A 12753-nucleotide genomic window follows, 5' to 3' on the forward strand; every position below is an offset into this window, starting at 1 on the left:
ATGTCTGTCTCACTCCCATTCATCAAAGTGGTCAGCCGGCTAATCTTCTGCATTGTTCTCTTCTGTACTCTGTATGCTGCTTCTAATATCTATACAGGAATTAGAATGCACCAGAGGTTATAAAACAGAAAAGAATTAACTGACCTTATTACTTTGCATTAGGTTCACAAATGGCTTTGCTCACAGCAATGGAGTCCTCAAACATTAGCAGTGGCTATGTCTTCCCTATCTTCTTTCCTTGGTTCATTCCAAGCACCAATGAAGCAAAGATTTCTGGCAAGGCAAACCTTTCCTGGTTATGCCTCTCTTTTTTTGAGGGGGGGCGGTCTTCTTAAGCAGTGAACTTCTACGAGATGCTTTCCAGGTTGTCTGTCTGGAGCAGCTCAGCCTCTATAGAGAAGTTGCCTTCACAGCATTCATCTCTTGTCATCTGAAGGGGATATGAGGATTGCAAGAAGGCTACGGTGGCCCTTTTCCTTCTCCACCAGGGAAGCCAAGGGTCCTCTTCACAATCCCTTTCCTCTAAAGAAATGGAAGTTTTGTTTCTGATGCTCATGCGGCAGAATATTCCTGACACCCATGTGTGGATTTTTATGGCAACTGTGAGTCTGCAAGTACCACAGGTTTTTCTGCAGCTGTTTCCTAGCATTTGCCAGCCCCTGTTTTATGGTTTGGATCTAGGAGTGGCCTCCATAGAGCTCATGTGTTGGAAAATGCAGCAAAGTTTGGAGGCAAAAAGAAAACAGTTCTATTATGAGAGCTGCCTCCTCATTAGTGATTAATCCATGGGATGCATTAGTAATGTGAACAGACTACTGGGTGGTAATTGTAGGCAAGTGGGGTATGGCTGGAGAGGGTGTAGCCTCAGGTTATATCTGTCCCTAGCCCCTTCCTCTCTTTCCCCAGCTGCCAAGAGCTCAGCTCACAACTTTTCTCCCCCACACCCTTCTATTATGATATTCTGCCTCTCTTAAGGCCCAGAGCAAAGGAGTTGATTGACCATGGACTGAGTCTCTGAGATGATGTGCTCAGAATAAACGTTTATTCCCCTAAATTGGTCTTGTCAGGTATTTTGGTCACAGCAACAAAAAGCTGACTGATGTATCCTGTGCCTGAACTGATTTTCATGCTTTGCTTTTCTCCCTGTGTAATTTACCCTCCTACTTCCCTTCCTACTATCCACCACTGTTGGATGAAGGATTTTGTAATTCTAGCTGCTGGATTTTATAGATTAGATTTGTGATTTTTGGTGTTTTCGGTGAGGCACACCATTTGCATGCAGAAAGTAAAGCATTACTCCCAGTTTCCCTGCTCACTCTCTTAGAAGCCGTCACTATCTTATTTTTATTTTCTTCTTCTTCTTTTTTTTTTTGTAATTCAGATTAGGATCTAGTCTCTTTTGAAAAAAACAAAGAAATAAGCATGAAGAGATGGGAGAGGAGGAAAGACTTCACAGCCTGGTCTGCTGGGTTTATACAGTGATTTTCTTCCTCCCCCTTGAAGGAGAAAATGATGTTGCCTTGGTACATTTAAAGTAACCCAACTTTAGAGAGGTGCAAATTTGGGACAAGTGGCACTACAACACAGAATGCCCAGAGAACCTGAACTTTTCAACCCTGGGAGTGGAAATTTACTGTAGGCCACTGCACAGTCTATCTGGTATGTCAAAGCAATAGTGGCTGCTGTGAATAGGAACTAAAAAGGCAAACTTATTAAATCCACTAACCTGTGTTTGATTGGTGTTTTTATAAAATTTTAAGAAGCTGTGTATGGGAAGGGGCAAAACAACTGTACATTTTTTTTTTAATAAGGGATTGAACCCAGGAGCCCTTCACTGAACCACATCCCCAGTCCTTTTCTATTTTATATTTTGAGACAGGGTATTTCTAAGTTGCTTAGAACCTTGCTAAGTTGCTGAGGTTGGCTTCAAACCTGTGATTCTCCTGCCTCAGCCTCCTGAACCATTGGGGTGCGCCACTGTGCCTGGTACAACTGTACATTTTAAAAGTCATAATTATATCTGAGCTGTTTGTCAACAGAAAACTTAAAATTTAGGAAGTTCCAAAGTCTTCCTCTAATGTTCAACAAAAGTAATTTAAATACATTAAATTGTTATAAAACACAATCAATGGCTCTGATACTTCAAGATCTACTTCATTGGTACTTGCTGAAAGAGAATTAAAGCTCCCCCCAGCCCCCCCAAAAAATTAAGAAGCATGAATCAAAGCTAAAAGTAGAAAAAGAGGAAGCAGCAGAAAATATAATTGTATTGAAGTTTCTGAAATATGTAGACTAATGAACTTAATACCAAAATGGTAAAAAAAAAGAGCCTTCAAGGTATAATTGAAGGTCAAGAACGAGCCAGAAAAATCTTTGGCTGAAGAAGCCATAAATATACAGAACAGGAAGAAATATAGAAAACATAATTTATCTAAAATATTTATTTAAACAAATGAAGGCTAGAAAGCTTGTGATAACCAACAGCAAGAGTAGGGAAATAATTAGCATTTTCTGAATCCCTATTATGTGTCAGGCACTGGGCCAGACAGTTTTCATACTCTGTAATTTATGAATTCATTGAAAAAATTTAAAAAAAAGAAGCTCGGGCCATCATGAATAATTATCATTTATTATGCATAAGCCGTGTGGATTCAGAAAAGGCTTGCTGGTTGGCTGTGAACAGCAGGGCTTGGAGCACGAGCCTGTCATCTATCTGTGTTTTGAATACTTGTCAGGTGACTTGTTTAGCCAGGCTTGAACATCACTGATCTAATGCACACCCTTTAATGTGGGGAAGGTGAAAACAACATATTGCTGTTAAAGGGTACAACATAGCAGAGGACTGTGGAGGTGTGGGAAGACCTCCCAGGAGAGTTGAGGCCTGAACTAGCCTGAGAGTAGGGAGGTAGAAAGAGAAACAGAAAGAAGGGGAACATGAAAGAAGTCCTGGGGCTTGGCCCAGCCTGGCTACTCAGGGAGTGCAGGTTAGTTAGTTTGGCTGAAAAACAGGGTATACATAATATGGGTTTTAATTAGGAAAAGACAAGAGAGGAAGACAATGTCATAATTGACTGGTCTCCAGTACTGGTCAGGGTGATATTCAAATTGGCAACGGGAGGCTAGAGAGCTAAAGGATTCTTGGCAGAAGTGTTACAAGTGCAAATTGCAATATACAAAAAGTTCCATGCATCCTAGACTTCATGAGGTGCAAGAGCAGGCACCTTAAGCAGGTAGGTGTTGAGTTCTAATATAAATAGGCAGAACATGGTCAATACTTAGTTTATGGATGTGGGGGGGGGGGTTGAAATAACTTGAATGAAGCAGGTATCAGCGTTCCTCATTAGGGGCTGTGGCTTGGGATCCTGTGGCTCTCATAGTACCCAGAAACCACAGCACCCAAGATATAGGCAACTAAATTAAAATGCTTAGGAAGGTCCAAGGAGAAAGGTGCACATCTAGGAGGCTACACTGTGGCTGCAGATTCCAGGCCACTCTCAAGTGGGAGACAGGGCCATATGCTGTGAAGGCAGGTGATGTGCTCTGAATCCCAGCATTTTCCATACTCTTGTGTATACTTGGCCCAGTTTCTTAACCTCCATGAGACTTAATTTTCTACCTATAAGACAGGAATCATAACATTGTCTACCTCATAGGGTTTTTGTTAGGATTAATTGAAGTACAATATGTACAATAAAGAACCTGGCTCTTTGAAAAGGCTCAAAGAGCAGGGTACAGTGGTACGTGACTGTAATACCAGATGGATTGTGCGTTTAAAGCCAGCCTCTGCAGCTTAGTGAGGTCCTAAGCAACTTAGCAAGATTCTGTCTCTAAATAAAAAGGGCTGAGGATGTGGGTTCAGTGGTTAAGTGCCCCTGAATTCAATCCCTGGTGCCAAAATAAATAAATAATAGAAAAGAAAAAGAAAAAATAAAAGGAAGAAAGAAAAGAAAAAGCTCAAAGAGTTACCTGTAGTTACCTTTTGTTGCCTGGCAGTGTCTATAGAATTTCTTTTTTAAGTTTTGGGCATAAGAGACCTAACATGAGAAGATATATGGAAATGACAGTTTGAACAAGGTAAGTGAAAAAAGGGGGACTTTATAAGTCATGCTCATTTGGTGACCAGCTATAGAGAAGCATCAATCACACCAAAGCTGTCACACAGAGTTGAAATGTTATTGACCAGAATAATTATGATAACTATGACAGAAGTAGAAAGATTGCAAAGGAAAAGGGTTTGGAAGAAAAAAAAAATCTCACTAGAGATAGTGAGATTTGAAACAAAAATGTAGAGACTAGATCAAACCCCAGGTGGAGTTTGGGGACTTATCCAAACAGCTGAGAGGTAGCGTTGGTCGCAGAGCTTCTGGGGTGAAGTGGGGACAGGGCACTAAGGAGCAGGTAAGCAACCCTGAGAGGAAGCCCACAGACGGTGTGAGAATTAGGAGAGAAGATGTCGAGGCAGAGTCAAAGAGGGGTTCAGGAGGGATGAGGTCCAGCAGCCTGGAGTACAGAGGGAACCAAAGAAGAGAAACAGAGTTTCTGAGAGTCTTCTGAGAAGCCATGGAGCAAGCATCTTAGTCACCTGCAACCACCGCAAGAGTAAAAAAGAGCCCCACTCAGGGTTTGTGTCTCTTCTTTGGTAAAAAGTTGGTTAGCAACAATAAAAATTTTTTTAAAAAGGAAAACAAATATGAGAAGCTGGAGAAAAGAAAAAAAAAGTTGGTTAGCAGGTCATCTCAGGTCTTCTCCTTCTATGGGATGCTGTGCAGAACCAGCATACTGGGACAAGAAGTGAGGAATTATAGACAGGGTACTTGTAAAACAAAAGGAAGTGGTGAATGGACACTGTTTTTCAGAATTTTTAAGGTGAAAGAAACTTGCTTACCAGCCTCTCTCTCTCTCTCTCTCTCTGGAGAACTAATAAGGTTCAGAAGAGGTGATCCAATAGCCATAGATGCAGAGAACAGCACTGTATCCCAGTGAAAACAGAGCTGGCTAATTGATGAGCACAGCAAAAGAATAAACTCAGCAAAAGAATCCTACAAAGAATGTCCTTTCAGATCTTCTCTATGAAAAATTCTGGTTTTTACCAACTGAATCCACCTATAAGAACTAATTGAATCCACCTATGAGTGCCAGGAAAATCCAGGAAGTCTTTCTGGGAGACACAAGTAATTAATAAAATGCCAATTACTACATTTAAGTAATTGGCATTTTATTAATTATTTGTGATTTCCTATGGACAAGTCTCAGGATGATCTTCTCATATCCCTGTATTGTATTAACCTGGACTAAACAGACTGCTCAGTATGTATCCTAAATGAGTTCAGTTTGTGATTATTTCCATTTGTCAAGTGTGCTTAACACTTTAAATCTATGAGCCTAAGATGAAAAGTGAAGGTCAAAGATTCTCAAATTGTAGATATGTGGGATGAATAATTCAAGAGAGCTAATGTATAACATGAGGACTATAATTGATAATATTGCATTTTATAATGGTGATTTGCCAAGAAAGTAAATTTTAGATACTTTTACTATAAGTAAAGCAAAAAAAATTATCCCCAGGAGATGATGAGCATATTAATTTGCTTGATTGCAGAAATCACTTCACTACATACACATGTATCAAGATGAGTATACCCCCAAAACACATTGTAAACCTTAAGTATATGATACAAAGCTGAAACTTAATTAAATTAAGCAGCAAAAGCTCACAACCATTATAGTGTGTTGGCAATGACTAATCATATCATTTCTTTAGTATGTGACCTATTCCATTATAAAATGGTTCTGGGCAAAACTAACCTTAGTCTAAAGGCTCTACAATATATGAGGTATACTTAAGGAAATAGTTTGGAAGAATCTCTCAGCATGTAATTATTTATATTATTTAGTGGGATTGAACTTTACAATGTACAGAGAATTTCTCCAAAGACTTTCTTGAAAGATTTTCCCCCCAGGGATGATAATGTTATGGAGAAGATGTTTTGTGTTCAAGAATAAACACTTTGAACTCAACAAAAATCCTTTGAATTCTAGCCCAGAAAATAGATCTGGATTTTGATTCAACATATACCAAAAATATCTGGCATTCAGATCTAGCCAGGCATTGCCAGACAGCTCAATATTGTGAGATCAGAGCTTCCATTGTGAGATTAGAGCTTCCTTCCCACACAGACTTTAGCTTAAGCATAGCTTTCTTCAGAAAGGCAATAATTCACCCTCGACAGATCCCTTAAAGTACAATAAAACAAATACGTTAGAAAGTCTTAATTTGAAATTCAGGAAAGCTTCCTGGTTGTTACCTGGCAGATCATTATTTATCAGGTTGATAATAACTAATGATCATGTAGAGCTTAATTGCTTATAAATAATTTCAATATAAACTATCTCATCATCTCTTTATAACCATCCTGAGAGGTAATTATTATTCTCATTTTCTAAGTGAGGAAAAACAGGACTAATTTAAGATTATTCAATTAGTAAATAGTTCAGGATATAGATCTGCTACTGCCAAGATACTTGTATTTTCTATCTTACAACATTCGTGCATTCATTTGCCTATTTATTTATTAAATAAACACTTGTTGAGTACAAAAGAGAGGCTGTCAAGAGGTGGGTTTGGATCCCAGTTCTATGAGATCCTTCTATAGAAACAGTGTGAATTTTCTTAGCCATAATCCTCCAAACGTAAATCCAGATATCTCTAGCAAACTACAGAATAGCCTGTAAGTGTGGTATTATAGTTCTATTTTTGGATTTTCTAAGAAACAGAATTGAAATAAATTCACTAAGCCAATACTATACAATATAGATTTCTAAGGTGACTTGGCTCAAGAAATAGAATCTAGGAACTGAGAAATTTCTAGAGACAAAAACACAAGATAAGAAAGTAGAAAGAATCTGAGGACCAATGGTTTCACAGTGGTTTTCTACCTGGATCCAGGTCTGGTTAGGAAAAGAGTGACTATCTTCTTGGAATCCATAAAGATGACACCTAAACTGAAATTTAAAATAAAGACCATAATGGAAAAATTCAGGATATGTGGTTGATAGAGACATGTAATTGACTCTTCAGAGTTGAATTAAATCTTGAACACTTGAACTTTTAGTTGGCTGGACATTTGGAATTTCTTCTTAGTCTTTAAACTCACAGAAATTAATGCAAGTAGGCACAAATATTTCCTTATTTGTGATTTTAATGTGTTTGAAAATAAAATGAAGGTTAATGTTCTAGAAGACTTGTTCATTCTCATATTTTAAGTACACATTTTCCAGTGGTAAAATGATTACAATAAGAACCTGTCCTTTTATTCTGTTTGGTTACTAATTAGTCAAGTCTTTTTTTTTTTTTTTTTTTTTTTTTTTTTTTTTTTTTTTGAGCACCAGCAAGGCACTTTGCCAGCTTCTGCTGGAAAATAATGATGAACAAGATCTTAGTTTTAATAGTTGCTTGCTAACCCTGAAAATATAAATGTGAAGTACATGTGTAATACAAGACTCTTAATTAAATCATGTGAGCGTTTAGATTTGTATACCTAAAGTGTCTGATGTATTCTTTAGAGGAAAAATAAGCATATTTAATATTTAAGACAATCTTTAATATTTTAGTTCAACAGTATTTTTTGCCTGTATTCCATGATTGTGGCATGAAGCTAACTAAAACATCTCTCAAACATTACGCTAAATGAAAGAAGTTCATTTATACAAAAGCCTGCATACATTGTCATGCTAGTTTTTTTAAATTCTGCAATAAATAAAGGTAATTTATGGTGGAAAATCAGAACTATGATTGCTTCAGGTGGGAAGTAGGTGGAGTGACAGGAGGGTGTTGGTGGTTGGGAAAAGCCAAGAATGAATTTTTCTAAGGCAGCAGCACTATTCATTAACAGCTATGTGATTGAATGGATATTATTTTTTTAACAGGACTTGGAATCAGTCCTAGATCCTCATGCATGCTAGGCAAGTATTCTACCACTGAGCTGCATCCTCCATCCCTGGCGCATGCATTTATTAAATGTCATTGAATTCTAGATTCAAGATTTGTGTATTGGGTTTTATGTGATAATTGCCTCAAAAGAAACAACCATAAAATAATGTTAAACCCTAGTTGATGATATGTTGGAGTATTTGTTGGGGAAATGTACCAAAACAACTTGCTTTCAATAAATAAGGTGAATTGATGGGTGAAAAGCAGGATATATAGATAAGAATATGATAAAAATAAGTAGAACAAAATATGAGTATATAATCTAGGTGGTAGATATCGAAGGTGGTTATGATTAAATTGATTAAACAATTCATACATTTGGAAATTTACATAATAAAGTGCTAAGAAACATTTAAAGAGTATGCACATAATGTTTAAGGTGTCTAGTGTTATTCTCTAGTGGATTATTGATGTCAACTCTGTTTGTTTGTAATTCATTTATTTTGCTTAAATCTTGTCACAGAAAGAGGGTAGGTGTCCACTTTTTGACTTCCTCCTCTTCCCAGCTGCATGGTTATTTTCTAGTTAATCATGGACTTAACTGTGGTCATGCAACTGAATCTGACCAATGGAACTGAGGCAGGGAAAAATACCCACTGTTATCAGGCATGACTCATGAAGACCGCCTCTGTCTGAGGTTGAATGTAAACATCGTACCTTGGTTACTCTGTGGTGAAGGGGTGGAGCCATACACAATGAGTCCCTGAAGAAGCAATGTTTGCCAATCAGAAATATCAGATATTAACTTATTATGAGCTAGAAATACAGTTCTCCTTGTTAAACCATAGGGATTTGTGCTTTTACCTGTTATAATAGCTAGTGCCACTCTAACTTGTACTCAGCTCCCCATTGTCGGTACTATCAGTATCCTTATTTAACCTGTGAGGTCCAGTCTTGAAGTTAGACAGTTTCGTGGCAGCCTTGGGATTCCGACCCAGAAGGTCTGGCTCAACAGTCTAAGCTCCTACATACGTCATTAATCTGCTTCTCTATTCCTTGAAGATATTAATATAAGATGAATAATTACTTAATTCTCCCTCTAATCAAATGACAGCGAGTTATCCTTCAAAGTACAAAAATGGAATATCAGGTGCAGATTTTTTTTTATGACTAAGTATGCTTTTCAGCCAACTAAGTCACTCAGGCCATTTCTGCCAGTGGGCAAGCTTCCAGGTATGCAGGGTCTGGGAAAAGCAGAGGGAGGCAGGAGGGGAGGAGAGGATTCAAATAAGAGCGTCACCAACTTTTGCAGATATCCTATTGCCCATTGTCAGTCTATAAATAATAATAATAAAAGAGAGGGTGTCTCTATCCATGGTGTAGAACTCATTGTCATCTTGCAAGTTGGTGCTTCATTTCAAAACAGGGAAGATTAAGCTCTCTTCTTTAACCTTCACCCAGCTAAGTTTTTATCAGTAGTGAAAACATCTGAAAGGGGAGATTACTCACCCCAAATAGATCTTTGAAATAAACCATGTGTATTGATAAATCCCTAACAATAAAATAGGTCCTGCAAGACCCAAAATGCCAAAAGGAGAGGGCAGAAGAGAACCTCTGCTGTTTTGCTGAACTGAGTGTTGATGACTTTTCCACATCGCAAAGAAATACATCTAAAATACAGCACCTTATTTTCCAATATGCAGATGCAGGAAGTGGAAACATTTATATATAGACTTATTACCATGGTGTCTCTGGAACTTGTGTTAACCATCAGGCTCTTAATTTCCAGATGTCATGCCTCTCTGAGTTACATTTAGGAAATTATTGATGCTGCCAAGTTCACAGTTAAAGAGAATAAAAAGGGACACTGCAATACCAACAAGCTTATGAATCAAACAGACTCAAATGAAATTCAGCCATGGGCATTCTGTTTCCATGTTTGTTATGCTAGGTTACTTGTTGACAAAAGAATGGTGGCAATTGTTTTTGAATTTTTTTTATTTTATTATTTGACTTGAGTTTTTGATTGGAGATATATATATTACAATGTGATTGCTTCATGTAAGCTATGAATAGTGGACCAACTCAGAATAATTCACCTTAAACTTTTATCATTTCTACATGGTGACTATTAATTGCTTAAAATTTGTTATCATTTAAACAATCTGAAATATCATGAATTCCAAGATAAAATCTTTCTCAAGATGACCAGCTTCAAAATAGAAATGAACCAACTTTATTGTTTAAACTTAACCTTTAAAAAACTCTTGCAATCCTACTCTGAGTGACTGTGGTATTTTGTAAGTGACATTGATGGACCCTGCTCTCAGCTTTTTCATTTGTATCCATTTTGGGGTCTGGTTTGTCGATATTTGTGAGCTGAATCCCAAAAGACCATTACATTTGCTCATGTGTGGCCCTAGAGCTGCCCTATTGGTCACAGTGACCATAGTGATCATTGGATCCCAGACTTTTGGTTCTGTTCTACCACAGAATTCCTGAGGAGCCTGAATATTTTAGATGAGTGCCCAACTTCTAAATAATGTTCATTCCCAGGATTCATTTCCTCCCAGAACCTCAGAATGTGACTATTGGAAATAGGGTCTCTGTAGATATAATCAAGCAAAGGTGAAGTCATACTGATTAGCATAGCTCTAAATCCAAAATGTCTGGTGTAGCTCTATGAACAGAAAACAAATACCGAAAAGATACACCCAGAAAAGGCCAGCCGATGACAGAGACAGATTTGAGTGACATGTCTTCAATAGAGGGAACATCCAGGATTGCTAGCAATCACCAGAAACTAGGAAAAGACAAGGAAGGGTCCTTCCCTAGCACCTTCAGAGAGAGTATGGCCCTATCAACACCCACACTTCAGGCTTCTAGTCTTCAGAACTGTGAGATGAAAATTACTGTTGTTTTAAACTATCCAGTTGGTGGCTTTATCATGGCAACCATGGGAAAGTGATATAGGGGAGATTATCTCTTGATGGCAAAATGCAGCCACAGAGTATGACCTCAGTTTCCCAGAGCTCATCCTCCAGTGGTATTGTTTTGGTCTACCTTTGCTACTCTAGCAGAATATGTGAGACTGTTTTATAAATTATAATAAAAACAAATCTATTGGTTCATGGTTCTGGAGGCTGGAAAGTCAACATTGGGTAGCAGGAATCTGGCAAAGGCCTTTTTGCTGCATCATTCTCTGGAAGAAAAGCAAAAAGAGTGTGAGGGGAATGAGAGATTGAACTCACCGTCTCAATCCCTTTTATTATTATTATTATTATTATTATTATTATTATTATGGTTTTTGAGTCTTTTAATCAGAAAGAAGTCAGGTCCCAATGAACTTGAAATTTTGGTACTCCAATATACTGCAGGCAGTTTCAGTAGTGCTAGCAGCAAAGCCTTTAAATACCCGAGTCACAATCAACTAGAAATGAATGCATATGACTATACATAATTAGGGAAAATAAAATTGATGATCACTTGATATTAGTTGTTTGGGCATGACCTTTAGAAGTAAAAGGTAAAGGAGAAATTATAATATCATATTTTGAAGGTAACTTTCTCCAGCTAATACTTTGGGGATACAAGAAGAAATCTCCTTTTGTTGTTCTCGCCACTTAAGTATATTCTCTGCCAGTTCTTCTGTCTCAGTCACCAAAACATCCATCTTGGTTAAAGCCTTGCTCCTTTTCTTTAGATTTGCATCTAAATGAGGGATATTTCTAATTGTTTCAAGATGGGTTTCCAATCTCTCAATGAAAGTCACAGCCAACTCCAGCAAATGTACCATATATCTGTGATAAAAAGTCTCCAAAGGTAAGTTTTCCTGGCACATGGGTTTCAACAGTCTTTGCCTGAGGGACCTCTTTTCTTTCAGCACAGCTTCCAGGTGATTATTCATACTTTGTAGATCATGACACTTTTGAGACGAATAGAAAGGATGAACAACATGTGCTGCATCTTTTTCTCAAGTTTCAGAAGTTCAATTTCCAGGCTTTTCTGATAAGATTTCAGCTTGAATATTTGTGACCTGTTGTAGTCTGGAGAATTTCTCAAAGCAAGGAGCTGTTTTCTTAGATATATTTAACATCTCCTGAGTGACCAACCTTGAAGCCACGAAGTGGCCCAACAGTAGACCTGCGGAGTTGGCGCGGAAGCCGGGTCCCAAGGGTTGGCAGCAACCCTGATTCCACCCGCTTGGAGCCAGGAGTGAGCCGAAAGCGCGACGAATGCTCGGCGCGGGTCGATGACATCACAGGGCGTTCCCGCCCAGGCGGAAGCCCTGGGCTCAGTTCCTTTTATAATCAGCAATAATATACTCCTAAAAGTGGGGTCCTTATGACCTAGCACTTCCGGTTAAACCCACATCCCAACACCACTGCATTGAGGCTTGATTTTTTTTTTTTTCTCATGAACTTTTCAGGAGTCTACATTGAAACCATAGCAGTGACCATCACTGTCTTTTCTGATGGAACCTGTCTGACTGTAGATCTGAAATCACCTTCACTGATTTAAGTCTCAAAGAATAGAGGCATCTCTTTACAAAAATATTTAGTATAAGTTTATAGAGCACGAGAGCCTGCCAGTTAACACATGCATGAGCTTGTACAAATGGTCTAACCTTCCAAAGCCTTAATTTCATCTTCTACAAAAATAGAAACAGTGGTAATGCCTACCTTATAGTATTATTTAGTTAATCCAAGTTAATAAGTGAAAATCACTTAGAACAGTAGCCAGCCCACAAAAACACCTAATCACTGGCAGTTGTTGTTGTTTTTGCCTATGACAGTCCCAAATGTCCCAGAAGGAGAGCTTAA

At 38.1% G+C, this 12753-nt stretch overlaps 1 pseudogene; it reads right to left on the bottom strand.

Moving 5' to 3' along the window:
• Nucleotides 1-11412: 11412 nt before the first annotated feature.
• LOC143382249 (HAUS augmin-like complex subunit 2 pseudogene) lies at nt 11413-12026 on the bottom strand (annotated as a pseudogene).
• Between the last annotated feature and the right edge of the window lie 727 nt (nt 12027-12753).

The sequence above is a fragment of the Callospermophilus lateralis genome, chromosome 16 (assembly GCF_048772815.1).
Source record: "Callospermophilus lateralis isolate mCalLat2 chromosome 16, mCalLat2.hap1, whole genome shotgun sequence".
In the NCBI taxonomy this organism is placed as follows: domain Eukaryota; kingdom Metazoa; phylum Chordata; class Mammalia; order Rodentia; family Sciuridae; genus Callospermophilus; species Callospermophilus lateralis.